Source organism: Harpia harpyja, chromosome Z (assembly GCF_026419915.1).
Source record: "Harpia harpyja isolate bHarHar1 chromosome Z, bHarHar1 primary haplotype, whole genome shotgun sequence".
In the NCBI taxonomy this organism is placed as follows: domain Eukaryota; kingdom Metazoa; phylum Chordata; class Aves; order Accipitriformes; family Accipitridae; genus Harpia; species Harpia harpyja.
The window spans coordinates 31,757,249-31,775,579 of NC_068969.1; the positions used below are offsets into that span (position 1 = coordinate 31,757,249).

Below are 18,331 nucleotides of genomic sequence, written 5' to 3' on the forward strand. Positions count from 1 at the left end.
TCCTCCATGAAGTAAGAGATCCCCAAGATCAGTGCAACCTTAATGAGGCACATGTAAAATAAGAAAGCTTATGTACTTTATAAATCAAGCTTTACTGCCCCAACCCCACCAAACAGTTGCTTGTACATATTACATATCAGTAGGATTTCACACTGCTTTGTAATTCAAAGAAATCATCCGATGTAGAGTTACTCTTTTGGTTAAATGTACATCATAAATATACAGGATGACATGTTATACATGAGCTGATGCCACAGTGAGGGTCTGTCTTTTTGCACTGCCAAATTTCTTACTGTATGTCTGCAGTGACTTGATGTTGCATGCATTAAGCTGCCATTGATATTTTACCTTCTACCTCCACAAAGGCAAGGCAAAGCCCTAACATACACAGCTCCCAGGTATGGCCTTTATTTGCAGCTGACCTCACTCTCTTCCCTGGGCTGGGGCAGGGTGCAGTAACTGAAAATGGACTTCAGTGAGGTGGCACAGATATCTGCCAGTGGTTAATTAAATTAACGGTGTCCATCTGGATGGGTTTAACTCAGAATTTCCTTACATTTATGGATTGACTGTGGAACAACATAATTATATAAATGTGTTTTGATGTCCAAATTAAGGACACAGATATAATCCTTGACTATGTTACATAAACATTTTCAGTTAGTAGAAATGCAAGCCCATTTTTATGTTTGTAAAAAACACTCTTTGCTTAATAAACAAGTTCATTTTATCTGTGCCAAATAATTATTTCACATTTATAAAATACGGGCTCTGAAAACAGTCCTCTTTTACTTCAGGTACAAAATACAAATAAACATTCTTAACTCCTAGTCTTTTTGGGTTTTGAATAAATATTGATCTCACAAGAGGACAGAAAGCTGCTGGCTATTATTTTCTCCTCCTTCTGCTTTATGCTGTATTTAGCTTTATTCCTAAGTAATGGATTCTGGGCATGCATATTATGGCATATTTTGTTAACACGTACGACGAAATATCCTAGTCTTCAAATCGCACCTATGGTAAGCTTTAAAAATTATGAATGCTATGTAGGGGAGAACAATGTCTGTGCCCATTGCAAAACTTTCATTGCTGGTGAAAACTGAGCAAAAATTAACTTCACATCATGAAAGTGCAAAGGAAATTAAATTATTTGCATCAACTCTGGCTATATCTGCTAAATATTTTCTAACCGTTCTAAGAAAGAAAAACAGAAGGCAAACTTGCAATGAATAGAAACAATAATGGTCAGTAGCATATATTGCATGTTTTTTGAATGGAAAGTAATTTATCACATCTGAAATAAAAGCTGTTTATTCTTGTGTTTCACTGTCTGTAACAATCTTTACAATTTATTTGTGAAAAAGTGAGAAACTGTACCACCATTAGCATATGAATACTTGACACATCAAATTGGTTGTACAATAACAGAAGGACATTTGCTATTGGTGTATGCACACAGACAAAGCAGCCATTTTGGGGGGCGGCGGAGGGAGAAAAAAAAAATTTAAAAATGAAATGGTGTGGGTGTTTAACCCGTTGTCTGTCTCTCTGGTTTCACACAGTGACTTTGATGAGGACAGCCCGGCAGAGTGGCTGGAAATTCCTAAAACAAAACAAAACGCGTGTGCAGATTAAATGCTGGAACAATGATCATACGTGTTGAATTTGTATTCAGGTGGTAGTGGATGAGATGATGCAAGTAATGCAAGAAACCGGTCTGGAATAAGGGATTTTGTGTGTTTTTTACATGTGCACCCTGGGTGGAGGGAGTACAGAAATGCGGAGGTTGTACAGAAATGAACTATTGCCTACGTACAGTTTTATTTCATGGCAACAGCATTGTGGGCGTTGGGTCAGATGTGTGAAACTATTTCTCAAAGAAGCTGCATACATAATTGAGGCCCTAAGAAGGGTTCTCAGTTGAAGTTGCCAGGCTACATTCATTTCAAAAGCAAAGCCATTTGTTATCAAATTTAAATTAACTCTCTCGGCACTGGATGTGTAGTTTAAAGAGCAGCTTTGCAGACCATACTTGCTGTCTGAGGAAGGAGGAACAGTGCCTGCTCACTGACAGTAGTATTATTTCGCAAAGGATGGAAATCTTACCTGTATTTAGGCCTGCAAAGTGGTGATCTAAAAAGGTTAATTTCTGAGGGATATCTTTATGCTTTGTTCTCTTTTAGAAGCCACAGTGGTCTTTTTTCTCCTATTCTTTTCTTTCCCTTAAAAAAAAAAAAAGTAATGATTCCAGCTTTAATTTGGGAATAAATTAGTAAATCAGTATTTGCTGCTGTTTTTCTGCAAGCACACTGTGGCTGCCTTCACCATTTTTTTTTCAAATTTTATTTTAAATGGGGCTTCAGGTGTTTAAAGATACAGATTAGCAACTCAAGATATTTGTATTTTTCAGCCCCACATGACCTACAACAGCTGGGTGTGATCCTGTAGCCTTTACTTGCACCAGTAATCCTTACGGATGTAACTGCAATGTGACTTCCATCACATTCAAGAATTACTAATGAGAGAAAAGATTGCACTAATTGTTACAGTTTATTATTTATTTCCTTGAGTATCCCAGTGTGCTGTGTGCTTTCCGAGCAGAGGAGAGATGTTCTTGCCCTAGGAGTCCACATGGTTGTTACAAGCAACACACAAGGCTTGATGATGCTGTCTCTTAAGTAGCAAAGGGCAACCGATAAAAACAAACACCCCAAATCACAGACATCCATTTACCACATTAATCTGCTTTCACTGGGCTCATGTCCTCTGTGTGCTCACTTTCAGTAAATATTTTAGCAGTTGAGTGCCAATGGCAAAATATTTGTGGAAAGCATATTTCATATCCTGAAAAGAAGTCTGTTTGCTAGAAACTCTTGGTGCGCTTTCTTGACGGAGATGTTGGACACTTCTGAGCTCAGCAGGAACATATGTGTGCTTGAAGGTAAGGTGCTTTGGCCTAGATACTTGAGGGTCATTCCCTAACCCTCAATGAAATCAACCACCTTTGAAGGAAGATGCTCTGTTGTGTAGAGGCCAGAGTGATCATTCAAAACTTTACAGCCATAGCTCCAAAAAGAAAAGAACAGGTACAGCAGTTTATGACTTCTCCAACCAAAGGCAACTGATGACTTCAATGCAGGTTTTAAATATTGGTAATGAAGGCATAGAGTAGGAAAAAAAAAACCCAACCCCAAACCTAACTTGCAATCTGCTCACAGATATGACAAGAGATGAAAAAATGGCTAAATTTATCAAATAAATTATACATCATGAATTATTTGCTCTGTGTAGCTTTAAATTAGGTTTACTCAGGCTAATCAGCAAAGATGTGCCAACAGTTAAATCCAACAGAACATCCCAGTCATACACATAATGTGTGTGTGCCTGAATGTGTCATCATACAGTGTGGGTGTTTTGAGCAAGAAGAGAAAGATGTACCTACTTTTCTAAATGGTTATTTTTCAGTATATTCTCTTTCAAAGTATTAAAGGTTTGATGTTTTAGAGCTTTTAGACCTGAATTTTTTACCCAATTTAATTTGACATTTCTATTTTCATTTCTCTAATAAATCGGAGCCCCTATCTAAGACTTTTACTATGATGAAGCTTAATATGCTATGCTAAATATAGTATTCTTAACTATCTGTGCTTTTCCCTCTTGAAACACAAGCTTAGGGCACTTAATCTACATCCCTTCATCAACATAAGATGCTGATTTGTTAGAATCAAGTCAAGTCTATTGTAGCTGTTGACAGATAAGCTGGTAAGACTGAATTTCATCTTTGTAGTCTCTAGGTTGAGAGAGGACTTTGTTTTAGTAAAGATGACAAGAATACTACCGAACACCGTGCTGCCACATTAAAATGACTTTTCCCCATAAAAGTGGACAAACAGCTTTTTATTATTCATATATGTAAAGTTGTAACTCATTTGTTTAAGCGGTTAGTAGGTGACTACCCCAAGTTGCCTGCCACATTAGCGACTGATCCCTTATGTAATCTACAAACATCTTCTGAAAAACAGGAGGCAAAGATAAACTGTAATTAAAAAACAAGGAGAGTAAAATTACAGAGCATAACATTTACTCTTTGGTTTTTCTAAAGTAAGATATATCACATATATATCCCCACACAACCCTGGATATTACTCTAAAACTACAAACCATTTGCTTATTTAAAGCCTTGTGCAGCTAACAATACTACAGAGCTAGTAAATCCCACCGAGCACTCTTTGAGAATCTTGTTTATTTACTGGTGGAAGTGATGGACCATCCTTGTGTATCCATGACAACACTGCAACATTCCAGAGCAGGACTAGGTCTTTTCTTGCTCCTGCAATATGAGATTAAAAGTAAGAGGCTAAATCTTATTAACCAGCAGAAGCTTTTCAAAAGATAAAACATAAAGTTTATGGGAGCATATGATAGTTGTTCATGGTAATATATTTCTGCTATTTCAATGCTTTCGTTAGGTTCCTCTGTTGAGTGTAAATAGTACTGAATGGTGAACATACCAGGAAAAATAAAACTTTGCAGTTCCTCCTGGAGTTTGTAATACAGCAAAGTGATTCAACAGCATCAAGCCTGAATTGCTAAGAATATCCATTTTAAAGGGTATTAAACTGGTTCATGCTGTAATTTTTATCTTTTCTTGAAAGGTGTTACAGGTTCTTTACTATTTTTCGTTCTCATGCTGAATGCTTTGATTAAGAATGTTACATGATCCAGTGGATTAGTAATGTAATTGCCTATTTATATTTACAAATCCATGCATTTTCTTGGTGCATTTGTGTTTGCTGTGCAGTTGATATGTTGGACCAATATGATTGAGTTGCAAATCATGTGTATGTGGTGGAATTTAGAAACAAAATGAAAATTCAATTCTTTATAAGCCATTGTTTTTCTTACTGTTACTCTTGATTATGTTACCATTGCCTTGACGAAGGTTGTGCATTTTTAAGGTTTAGAAAAGCACCTTGAAAAGTTAAATCAAATTAATTCTGTGCAAACAAATCTATGCAATAAAGGAAGAGTTTCTTAGCTAGCAGTAATCTCCAGCACAATATTTATCTTCCCCTAACATCTTAATAAACAACACAGTAAGCCAAATCCTAGCATAGGTTTCTCAGCATTCATAGATTTAAATGACAAAAGATTTTGATTTAATTCACCAGATGTCCTCCAAGTATATTGCATTTTCCAGACACATTAGTATTTAAGCTAATGTCTAAAGTACAAGGCTAATGTTACCTACATTCTGATCGCAGAAGAAAGTTTTCTGTTTTAATATTAAGTGTGTTACTTGAATCTGTCAGTTGATTCACTAAAATTAGAGATGAAGTCCTGAAACAATCACTAGGCCTTAGCTGAAACCAGCTCATCACTGTACATTAAAAAATAAGGATCAGGGTGTGGCAGCTCTGGAAATTATACAGAAAACATGCCTTGAAATGGATGGAGTAACTTCTTACTGGCTTTCAGAATAACAGCAAAATAAATTTATTTTTATTTAAAAAAGGATAATAGGAAGAAATAAAGGTCAGGAGGAGCCTTGTACTAACAGCACCAATCTAAGTGACAATAATTTTCATTTTTAGCAGAGAAAGGAGGGGAAGATGGGTCTCCCTCAGACTGGATATGTGTTATTCTGCGGCTAACTTAACTGCGTGGCATATTCAGTGTTAGAAATAAAATATTTTTCAAGATTCCAGCTTTGATATTGGTGCCAAATTTCCATCCAAACAATGGTGCAGACCCTTCTCCTTTTTCAGGTCAGGCTTTGTAGACCACCACTGTAGACCATCACAAAATATTTCTACGTTGTTTTTGTACAGAAATGTCAGCAAAAACACCTAACCCCCCCCCCCCAAATAAAGGCCTGGTCAAAACAGATGTCTCTGTCTTCCCCATAACACAAGGAGATAGGAATGGGATGGACCCCCTTTGGACAATGCTGGTCACTCTGGTATTAGCATGTAAATATTATTAGCATGTAAATATTTCATACAATAGCATAAGTTTCACAGACAAGTAGTTTCACTAACTGACCTCTGATGATCCAGTGTGACTGGCTGTAAGAGCAGCCTGGTAATAGTGTTGGGATATTTCCCTCCTTTATTCTGATTGACCAGAATTTAGCCAGAAGGAAGAAGCTCTGAGTGATTTATTTGATTTTTACAGTTAGAGAGGAGTGTGTCTTTTTGAGGGACTGCAGGGAAGAACGCTATACCTGTTGCAGGTAAGCAATATTACAACCCATGAGTGATCTAGGGAAAATGATAATTTGTCTTACTTGCCACTTCAGTAAGGTCCCTTACTGGAGTTTGTTCAGACTGCATAAAATGCAGATTAATCCTCCGAGCACAAATGTCATTTTGGATTTGCTTGCTCTGCATGCAAACATCATTTTTAACATTCAGAAATGGCCAGAAGTAGGTTGGTCAGGGTGATCATCAACCCTTGGAGGATTTGCTTCCAGGTATTTTTCCATCTAGTGTGAGAAAATGTGTCTTTTGGCTCCAGCGGATTTGGGATTCTGGTTAAACAAGAGTACAGATCTCATCCTTTTCAGATTACTGTCAGGTTGGAGGGAAGACAGCTGAATGAGGCAGAGGCTGTTAACTAAACTGGCAGCAACTTCCCAACAAGTGGCTATGATGATATCGTGCTTTCCCAGTTTTGTCTTCACTTTAATACGTGCATGTAGCTTTTCGTTGTTTGGTATAGAGTGTGCAGTTCCAATGCATTAGCATTTTGTGGAATTGTTTCTTTCTTGTAGCTGAGCTGGGATATTTTAAAATCTTCTACGGCATCTATGAATTGCCCAGTATACTTTTGCACACCCTGCAGATATATGTTGTTTTATTTTCAACAATGTTTGTCTAAAAATTCTTAATTGTTTAGCAAGTTCAGCTGCAAGAAGGGTTGATTTTATCAGCTATATTTATGCATCCTGAAATCAGATAGCCTTAGTGTGTTTGCACAATGACAGTAAATGATAGTTTGTATGCAACAGTATGCAATTTCAACAGTAGATTGAAATGCAGACAGGAAACCCATCAAAAAGCAGGCAGCAGATTAAGGGAGGAGTGAAATATGTTACAAACTAAAATTTAAAATAGATGTCTCAAAAATACTTTCTGAAAATGAAACATATTTTAAGACAAGAAAACATGTTATGGAATTTATATGAAATTTGAAGCCAAATTCCTGAAAACAGGAGTATCGACATTCATGACAAAGCAATCTTCTCACAGTTCCTCTTTGCGTCTTCTCTCCATGTGAGACTGCATATGCAGGAAAGCATTGTGGAGTTCAAAATCCAGTTTCAGAGTGCAATTGTGAACATCACAGCCATGCACATCAGATACTAACTACAGGGAAAGACATGTTAACCTCAAACTTAATTTAGCCTCAACCTGAATTTCCACGTCTCCCTTTACCTGTCTTTGCTTTACCAGCTACTCTCAGTCCGCAGCATCATGTTGTCCTTGTGCAGTGCCCGGGGAAGGTACATGCTCAGCATGGCCCTGGGCAGATTTGACTAAGCTGGACAAGTTTGCCTTTCAGGGAGCTACAACACTCCGGCAGTGCAGGGCCACTGGCTTCAAAACAGTTTCCATGACCTGCATCGAATGTCCAGCAGCCATTCTATTGCAATTCAATTGTTTTAGTACCCATAAAAAAAAAAAAAAAAAAAAGAGAGAGAGAATGCTTTATTGAAATAACATATTGAGATTACATTAGAAAGTCAAATAAATACCTTAAAGAATAAGTAAGGTGACACCCTTACTTCCAACATATTTCCACAGATAGGCATGCCTAAATATGGAGCAGTTTTAGGGATTACAATGCAAATGCAGGAATGGGGAAAAGTTCAGCTACTTGTACATAGAATACTGTAAATTGTATTGTCTAAAAGTGAGGTAGGGCAGTGGGAGCAACAAAGATAAAGAAGTGGGTGATAAACCTTCATTTTTTATTAGTGGTGTGAACAAAGTTCAGAAAATAATAATTCTAGAAAGAACTTGCATGGTCTACGGTTCTCTCCTCATCAAAATATTTTTACTGCTTGTTTCCTCAGTGTGCCAGCCAGCAGGGTGGCTGAGCAATAATATCTTGTAAATAGTGGAATTTCTCACTCTTATCAACTGTGTTAGAGCAACTTAGGAAAGTTTTACTCAAGTACATCCTACTGACTTAGTTCAGTGTGAGCTTTTGTTATTCACTGAAAAATACAGTTAATAAAAAAAATTGTGCTAAGTGGCGCTTATTATTTTGTTTGATAACATCCCATTAGATAAAATGTTTTAAAAGACCTCAGCTGGTATTATGTGTTCAAAAAGCAAGAGAACAAAACAAATTTATTTACCAGAGTCCCGATGTTGTTAGTATGCACATCTGTAGTATTTAGATGCTGTTTGTATGCACATCTGTAGCATTTACATGGCACAAAAACATCAAAGAATTTAAAAACTTGGCTTGTTAGTTGCAATTATACAGTTACATATCTAGAACAAGTATAAAATCTCATATTAACAAGGAAATATGTAAAACAGTGATTTTCAGCTTACATTTTGTTTGTGGGATGATGTTACTGAATCTGCTAGACAGAGTCAGTGATCCCTTTTCAAACTGGAAGCAGTCTAAAAATGATTTTGTTGAACATTGCTCTGCTGTTGACATCATTGACTAGAAACATAAGTCACAAGATGCTACCATAAATTGAGTTGCCATTATTAGCTCTGGGCACAAACTAGACTGCTAGCAATAGGTAAATCACAAAAAGATTTATAGACTCTATTTGTCTCAGATAAGCATCCAAAAACATTTTGGGTGGATATTGGGATGAACCCACGAAGAGGTCAACGCATTTCAGCTGATGTGCAGGGGCCAGACTATGGACTTGCAGGGGCTGAAAGAGGTTTCCAGGGCATCCGAAAACAACCAAAGGTTGATTGAAGCAGTTGTTTTCACTATTAAAAATTCTGATATGCTTGTCCAAAGTACATCCTTGACATAAGGGTAGTGAAGTGAAGGGTAAGTGTCATACACATTTTGCATGTGCTAATCTGATAGCTACATGGTTGACTATTGCAGAGGATAATCATAGACAAACCTGGAAAGCAATGAATTATTCTGACTGACTAAGCATGTCTTAGAAAAGAAGGAGCTAATTACAGCTGTAAACTGCTACTCAAAACAGATCGGGGCAGGATATCTGCTTCACAAATGTGTTTGTTAGGTTGCTCCAGTTTTTTTCTTTTCCAATTGTGAAAGACACTGCAAGTCCTTCACTACCTCTAAGTTCATAAGAGGTGAAATCTTATGTTTTTACATCTGGTGACATTATACCTTTAAGATTTTGCCAAATTCTCCCTGTATTTATGTAAAAGTTGAAGGTTTTTCTTTAGAAGATGTTAGTACTTACTGGAGGCACATTTTAAATATCTTGTAATGGTCTTAGAAACCCCAAATATGCATAGCCAAGATCAGTTTCACTCTATAATGCAAATAACACCCTACAAAATTTGATAAAAAAGGATATCCAAGTAACTTTCATGTAAAAAAGAACCCCAAAAGCCAGTTTTCTGTCTTTCAAGAAGTTTCATAAGGACTCAATGTATCTGAATTTATGTTCAGATCACTGCTGGTAAAATGCTATTTTTCCTTTTCTCAGTGCTTAAAAGTAATCTATGTGCAATTTTAGTTTATATTGAAAGTTTTTTCTTACAATTGTTTTTCCCAAAATTTCCTTTGTGTTCATGTTCTCTTTTTGGTCATGGAATACACAGAATTTCAGTAAGAAAAGCAATTTTGAACTTCACAAGCAATTTTTTTTCTTTTTTCAACAGATAGTTTTATTATACTAAAGTTACATTTTGTAGGAACGGTTATAGGAAAAATTTCTAAGTGCTTTGTTATATTTTTAATTTGGCCGACTGTATTTACAGAAGGTTTCCTTGCAAAAGGATAAGGGCGTGACTCAGTCAATTAGAATATAGGAAATTTTAGTTAATTTGCACATAATACGATTTCTTAAAAGTGATAGGACAAAGTGTTTGAATTTAGTTGCCTAGAATTAGGCAGCTAAAACCATCTCAGACCATTCATAACCAGTCTAATTTTAAAATCAGCCAATTCTCCTCATTTCCATTGGATTTGTAGAACATATTAATCAATTAGTATTTATGATGTTTAACTGTGTGACCTATTTACTGTACTCATAAGAAAAATTTAGTCCTGACCTGGCCATCTTATGAGACTGCATGTGTTCTTAATCAGTTTAATTAGTACGGACACTGTCACCAATAAGCAAACTCTAAAGTGGCTAATTGCTTTATCTGCATGTTTTCTGAATATATTCTGAATACTATCCCAAGTTGTACTATTTTACAGTAGTAAGTCTAAAATACAGTGAATTATAAAGCTTGCAGAACATATTCAACTCACTGATTAACTTCTAAAGCGTCAATATATCACCTGCAGACTGCAAGACCCAACATCGCCCCTAGAAGAAGCTCAGTGAAGTAATTAATGATATTGGTATATATAAACATGCACTCACACTCCTCTTCTTGCAGCTGTGACTTGGTCTATGTTCAGTGCAGTTTTTCTTGATTTACCTCCCTCTGACACAAGGCTTCACAGTTATGTGACATGAACGTGTTATCTGTGTTAGTCTGAAAATAAATATTAGGCTAAGCAAATGTATAAAAATTTGTCTCTCAGACTCAGAGCTTGCAGGGTACTGACCTCCCTGAGCTGTCTTCACGTCCCATATTGGGCACGTTGTCTTCTGCAGCATCAGATTTAAAATGCTTCCCTGTACGACACTGCATGCTTCGGTAATCTGCACACTCGCTGGCTGTTTTTTCAAGCTGTATGAAAGCAGTATGTATACATGGTCTATTCAAGCATCTCACATGATATGTCTGTTTAAAGCTATTGTTTTTCTCTATACCTGCCCATAGTAGTGAATTACAGCTACTCTATACAGTGCTCTTAAATATAATTATCTCTCTTCATTTTTTATAGGGGAAATGGAGTTTAGAACTGATTCTCAACACTTGATGCACATTTGGCAGGAGGCCAAGGTGAATCAGAATAAACATCCAGAAGAAAATGCCAAATACAAGAAAATAACAGCAACTTAATATGATTTAATACCAATAAAGTGGTTAAGGTTAGTGGAAACAGTCCTTGATCTTTTCTTCTTCTAATAAATTAAAAATGATTTTATAATACATTATAGTTGGTGTAGCTCCTTCCAGCTAGGGCCATCCATCACAGCCTGGGTGGAAACACTGCTTTCTCTCCGAATGATGGCAGCCAAACTGTTGAGGAAGGTTCGTGGCAGAGGACAGAGGGTAACGAAGACCTACACGCTCTGTTCAGGAGCCCATTCCTGCCATTTTCTACGATTTACTTTGTGTTCTTTTATTGAAGCAACAGGTACCAGCTCTTGCTCTAACATGCACTGTGATGCAGCCATCTTATCACTCCACACCTCTAAAGGGGTTTTGGGTCCTGGGATGCAAAGCCTGACCTTCAGCCATGCCTAGCAAAACTGGTGGCACTGAGCAATGCAAATTGTCTTCCTGCACCACGTATTGAGATACCCCTGTGGTACCCGCCTCTTCCCTCCTCTCCCCTCCTCACATTTGAGTGTTTCATGCTAAGGATTCACAGCAGCTGAGGTACGACCTCATGTCTGGTGTAGATTTCATTGCCTAAGCCCTCCCCTCTTTCTCATCCACTGCCCGACCCACGGCCGCTCCCTTCCTGGCTCAGCAAATCTGAACTATTTTATGCAGAATACAGACGCTGTGGACTGAGGGGGTCTCCCACCCTGGGGCATCTGGTGGTTAGGCCACCTCCTGAGAGGCTGCAGGAAGGGATAAAGGTCCGTGAGGTGAAGGTGCAATGTAAGCCTGTGTTTCCTACACTCCCGTTGAGCTACCAAAGAAAACATAGCAAAGAACAGGTGGGAGGTACTTCTGACTCCACCACTGGTTTTTGTCATGTCCGGTCCAGCAGATGTTTCCCTGAAGATCTCATGAGATGGGCAAAGGTGAGAAAGCCCAAAAGGCTACAGATCATAGTTTGGGTTGGAAGGGATCTTTAAAGCTCATCTAGTCCAACTACCCCCCTGCAATGGGCAGGGACATCTTCAACTAGATCCGGTTGCTCAGAGCCCTGTCCAAACTGGCCTTGAATGTTTCCAGGGATGGGGCATCTACTACCTCCCTGGGTAACCTGCTCCAGTGTTTCACCACCTTCATCGTAAAAAAAATTCATCCTTATGTCTAGTCTGAATCTAACTCCTTTTAGTTTAAAACCATTACCCCTTGTCCTATCACTACAGGCCCTAATAAAAAGTCTGTCCCCGTCTTTCTTATAAGCCCCCTTTAAGTATTAAAAGATGTGAAGGAGACCCTTGGCTGTGCTGCAGTAGACTGTTGAGAACAGGCATGGTAAGTACCTACAAGGTTTGGTGAGAGGCACCAAATTTTAAACTGTTCTCCTGCTTATGCATTTTAAAAGACATCTTACATAATGCGCTTCTTAGTTAGTTGCCTCTGAAGTAATGACGTCAGTGCTGCTATGATATCAACACTGTGAAGAACAGTTGACTATAATTTACCGTATCTTCAAATGGAGAATAAAATCTAAATAATTATTTATATTGAGTTAACAAAATGATCCCCAAAAGATACTTAAACTTCCATTTAGCTCATCTGATGTTTAAAATAAGGTGGCAGGCATTTATGTTCACACATCTGCTGCTTGATCTAATCACCACCATCATCATCATCGTTGCCTCACATGAACATAATTACTCTTTATTTAATGTATAAATTTAAATACAATCTGGAATGGCATTTTAACAACTGCTGGGAAGTAAATGCTTACTTTCCATAGCCTGGTTTAAATGATGCTAGCAAGTAAGTACACACTGCGTAAGGATGGGAACTGTGATTTTACAGAAGACAGGTGTTAGAAAGCAAAAAACCAAGGAAAATTGTTGTCAGTTTGCCATAGAATTAAACACAAAACTGATCTGGTCTTAGCTGATTTTATGTTCTATAATGAGCAAGGAGTTTAGGCTGGACTCACTGACATGTGCAGATACCCAACTTCATTGATTTGTTGTTTCAGATGAAAATCACACAAAGTTTGTGACTCCTGGCATCAAGATAAACTTAAAAGTTTTGGCTTAATTCTGTTTTCAAGCTTTTACACTGCAAGTGTAAAAATTTAAAAATTATAAACTGTGTCAGAAACCTGAATAAATCAAGAACAGTTATGGAGATGAGTCCTTCCAAAAACCAAGTCTGCTGCAAATGGAGCTGATGAATATCTGGAGCAATGCAGTGTATGAAATGAGACAAGCATTTCAGATGGAGCTTCCACAGGCAGATGTTTGCAATCACAGTTTAATAAAACTAACCACCAGTTGTAATGTGACAAGTAAAAGATAGCTCTCTGTAACATGTTTAACTGTGACTTCCTGCTATTCAGAGGCTTTCTTTTTAAAAAAGCACCACAGTGCGTAAAACGGTGCTGTTGCTTGTAGGTTGCAGGCACCTCACACTGTTTGCAGCAGTGCAGCCTTTCCATACTCCTGTGATACGGGGAGCCAGGGACGACATGTTTTGCAGTGGAACAATCTATAAAGAAGAAATACATGTGCCACCTAATTGAGACCGACTGGCTGATACCAAGACAAATCCTACACCATCTACCTGTTGTCTACTCTTCACTGGAGCTGTATAAAGCTACTGAAATAGTCGTCCAGTTTTGGGGTTGTGCACTTCATTTTCTTTCCCAGCTAGAGAAAAATAGTCCCAGATGCTTAGGATGGGATAAACCTGCATCACAGCTGTGTAAGGTGCGAAGGAAGAACATTTTCCATTAAAATCCTGCTAGTAGGGAAGCAGAGCTCTTGGCTTCCAGATCTTAATAGGAAGTTAGAAAAGGTAAATTATGGGACTATCAACGTAGTGTGAAATGATGGAAGATCAAGAGAGAACAGGTACTGATTTCACTCTCACTATCTGGGTTAGAGGAATGCTCCTTGTGTCTTCTTTTCCTGTGGAATTGATGGATATTAGGAAGTAGTCTCAGTGCAGTTCCCAGAAGAACCCGATTTTAACTGGACTTGGAGGGAACCACAGTTATCCCCTTTAACCTTCGGCGGGCAATACCAGATATGTCATTAGGAAGGTTCCACTAATATTGAGGTATCCCTGCTCCCTGGAGCAGCATCCAGAGAAAAACAACCCCTTAAGGCTACGAGGTGTGCTGCCTGCACTCCTGGCCACTGGCTACCTCTTGCTAAAGAGGCATTAAGAAAACTCAAATCAACATTCTTGATCTGTGCTGAAAATTGCATGATGTTCCACCATCACTGTGAAAGAGGCTATTAGTTCTGCAAAAGCTACTATATAATTTCATGGAGACATTTCCCATCGCTGAAACATATTTGAATGAAATTAATTTCTGAATAAAAAATTGACTGGAGAATTTAATGGATGACACCAGGGTCAAAGTTTGGCATTCTGAATTCTCTTCTTTTTGCTTTTTTAAAAAAACATTAATGAAAACATAGTTCACTCCCACCCTCTTTTGTGTACCTTTTTGTTAAGTATCTGTATAAATGAATACCTATGAAAATGTTAATGTGATTATCACCACCATCAGAAAATGTTTTCCACATCTTAAAACCAATTCTTTTTTCTTTGCTTTTCTTAGTATCTGAAGTGGAAAGTCAGTGCAGAAAGATAACACCTTAGTCATGGATCATTTTGTTTGACTTCTGTGGAGAGAAGCAGTTTATGGTATTTATCTTGTAATAAAGAGTTAATGTTAACTTTGTTTTGTTTTGTTTTGTTTGGTTTGGTTTGGTTTGCAGATGAGGTATCTTAGCTGCATTGCATAAAAGCACTTAAGATGGATTACTGAATACTGGGAAATACGTCTACAGTTCTTAATTTTTTGGAAACAAAATACGTTAGCAGCAAAAAGAAAACTTGGTCTTTATCTGCATCATGGAATATTCTGAAGACAGTAATTATTGACAAACTGTATAGTGAGATGTGCAGTTTGCACTGCTTTGGGTCCAGGGAGAGTTCTGCTTTTGGACAGCACGTAGCATAAAAAAAATCCTTGAGAGGAGGCACCACCAGAGTGTAAAATAAGTAAAAATCTGATTCTCAGTTTACTTCTAATTTTTCTTCAAGGATTCATCGATCATCCCCAGCTTTTGAGCAAATCAAATAAGGCACATTTAGCACATGCACTGTTTCTCGTGTATGCAAAATTGCAAGGTGTGTGTTTCTTCATGCTGGAGTACAGTTCTTGAATCCTGAAGTCAGAGCCAGGCAGGGAGAACCTGGAGAGTGCTCAGAGACTGCTAATTTAAGTGCATCTTCAGAGATATGCATTAACCCATGCAGGTCTGAGTACTTGACTGGGTTCTTCAACTAGGAGCAAGTCTACTGAGTTGACACAGAGTTAAACTAAATGGAATATGAAAAAGGTTCAAAATACCCTTGAGATGCATGTACAACCACTGCACCAAAATATTTATTTATTTGCTTGCTTAGGATTTAACAGTAACTTTTACTTAGGCCCTTTCATTATTTACCTATTGCACCGTGTACTGGAAATGCAGCTCTTGTGTTAAATTCCTATTTGCTTACTTGCTTGCTTGCTTGCTTTCAGCACCATGGGCCCTAATGGACAAATAAGTTAAGGACATTGTTTCATTCTAAACATATATAAACTTCAGAAACAAGCTGATTTACAGCCAGTGAGAATTTTGAAATGGAAATCAACAGAGAAAAGCTATGATCAGTACCTAAAGCATGATTTTCCTATTTTATAATATTTATAAATTATAACTTAAAATTAAAAACCAATTTGTTTCTATGAAACCTGGCTATGTATATTTCATTCTTTAAAGGTTTCTTAGAGAACTATCTATCTTCATCTTCTCTATGAAATTACTGTTTTTTCAAAACTTTCTCCTTTATCCTTGTGTTTCTTATGCTCAGCAATAAAATTTTACCTTTATATTAAACAAAATGTAAAATTCAATGAAAAAAACCCTTAAAACAGTTTCAAGTCACTTGTATTTTTATTGCTATTTTACATTAATTTTATGATTATAGAGTTTAGCTTTTCAGAAATCCTGTAGATCTTCTGCAGACAAAATCTTTGTCGAAATTGCATGAAACAAAGATTATAAAACTAAACTGTGAGATTAGCTCTGTGTGTGTGTGTGTGTGTGTGTGTAACACAGCCCCTGATCATTTTTCATGCCATGTCCTGCTGGCTATTCAGAACACTTTTTCCACCAATACAACATAACTTTTGATTTATTTAATGTATATGTTTTTCCCAATTTTCTACTAAAATAAACAGCTCATATTGCTTAAATACATCTCTCTGGTTGGAGTCCTACTTAAAATCTTTAAATTCTTTTAAAATCCCATTTCTAGGCCTTTCAGGAAGTTGAGCTGATGAAAAGGCTCCTCCTTTTGATCTTGATCTATTTTAATCTGGGTATTATGGTTATGGGTAAAGTCTAAAGTTCTGTGCAGCACCGTCCTGTAGCAATAGAAGAATTAAAAATAGCACAGCACTACTTACTTTTAAATAAAGGGGTTTTTTTAAACATTTGGGACCACACAATATATGACCACAACATGCTCATCACTGTCATGTAAATGGCTTTGAGAGCTGTGAATTTATTTCTGTGTATCAGAACTGTTTTGGAAACAGTGTTCAAACCTGCCTGGTGGCAATGGTGGAATACGAGGTGCATTTGGCATCGCTTCTTTGCAGCCAGGGCAGAGCTAATTTCTGCTCAGCATTCATTTCAGAGGGAAATGAATCAGCATGGACTTTCAGTGGATATCAGGCCTGACAGCCTTGCTTTCTTACGCCTAAATTAATGAGTGGAATTAATGGTTGGTGCACTGAGCAAGGTGTGTTTAGCTGCAGGTCCAGCTACATTTCCAGGCGAGTGACTGTCGAGGATATCAGACAAACTGCAGGTCACAGTCAGGAAAAGAGGAAAATCTGCCCATGGACTACCATCCTGCTTCCCATTAACTCCAAGACGTTTCCCTGACCTCTAAACGCTCGAGCTAATGCCAACACAGTGCTGAGCAAGGAGTAAACTCTGCTGGCTAAAGGGCTGCTGAGTCTTCCTTCCACTTTTGAAGAGAGAAATCAAGGACTGAACTGTGACTCTAATATATACTGCCTCTTCAGAGCACCTTTCATGGAAGCTCATTTAACCCTGCTTGCTTAGGAATAATTCATGGGATAAGTGAATCTCGCTCAAGATTTGAAATGGATATTGTGCAACAGAAAGCAAAAAGGAAAAGACCGCAAAATTTGGTCCTTAAGTGTATGCATACAGTAAGAATATTTGAGGGCAAAATTAGTCCCACTTTATTTAACAGAAAGCCAGAAGACAGACGGGTATGGGTCTACAGCACTGATCATCAGCCTACTAGGAGGATGAAGGCAATACCACCAATATCAAGCAACATGCCATCATGTAGCCGTAGAACTTACTTCCATTTTGTGCCACTCTGCCATATAAGTCAGTCCCAAACCACTCATTTTTCATTTCCCTGTTCACTGTTATTTTCATCTCTGTGCCAGTGGATTGAAGAGTTAATAAAATTTCACTGCTACAAGAGGTCATTTCACAACTAAAAGCAGCAATTTGAAGTAGGAAATGGAACAAAAGCCAAGGACATGTTTAATGAGGTAGCATTCTCGATGTACTCTTTGAAGAACATTTGCAGAATTGTTTGATTGCTTTAGAGCATGCGGGAAACAATAAGCCCAACACAGCACGAGTCTTGAGTCTCACAGTTGCATTCAGCTCAAACGTCACCATTCCACTTGGAATTACAAATAAATCTGATACTGAATTACCTAATATCATGGAAATGTTCCTGTGTATTTTGCATAGCAAAATGCTCAGAAAAACGGCACTTTTTTCAGCCTAAACATTAAGAAGGTAAGACTTGAATCTGCCTATTCATATTAAAAACATTGCAGGCTTCACCAGTCTTAAGATTGGTGAACAAGGTGTCTTTAAACAGTACAGAACTGCAATTTAACCACACCTCACACCAGTTAGATCGTTACATTTTTGTCTTCTAACAGCAACTGTAGAAGAGTATACTTAGAAACTGTCAATATTACATTGTATTGATTTTATTTAAAAGAAGCAAGCTGGTGTAATCGGCTTTGCATGTCAGTGTGTGGACTCCAGTGCCTACCACTCAAGGACAATGCTCAT

General features: G+C 37.7%; 2 long non-coding RNA genes across 19 annotated transcripts in view; one reads left to right on the forward strand and one right to left on the reverse strand.

Annotated features, from left to right (window-relative positions):
- The window catches only part of LOC128136562 (uncharacterized), a 131,176-nt gene extending 114,729 nt beyond the window's left edge, over positions 1 to 16,447 (forward strand). For 8 of the 18 annotated variants that reach the window (XR_008233411.1, XR_008233412.1, XR_008233413.1 and 5 more), the window contains 3 exons: positions 11,035 to 12,070; positions 12,402 to 12,473; positions 13,159 to 16,447. This is a non-coding gene — a long non-coding RNA (uncharacterized LOC128136562). Of the gene's footprint in view, positions 1 to 6,177; positions 6,236 to 11,034; positions 12,071 to 12,401; positions 12,474 to 13,158 lie in introns of all 18 variants that reach the window. The other 10 variants (XR_008233424.1, XR_008233425.1, XR_008233427.1 and 7 more) reach the window with 8 other exon arrangements.
- LOC128136564 (uncharacterized) lies at positions 7,417 to 10,945 on the reverse strand. Its single transcript, XR_008233429.1, has 3 exons — positions 10,753 to 10,945; positions 10,565 to 10,679; positions 7,417 to 7,622 (listed from the first exon to the last, which is right to left on the reverse strand). It is a non-coding gene; the product is annotated as an uncharacterized LOC128136564 (long non-coding RNA).
- Positions 16,448 to 18,331: the final 1,884 nt, after the last annotated feature.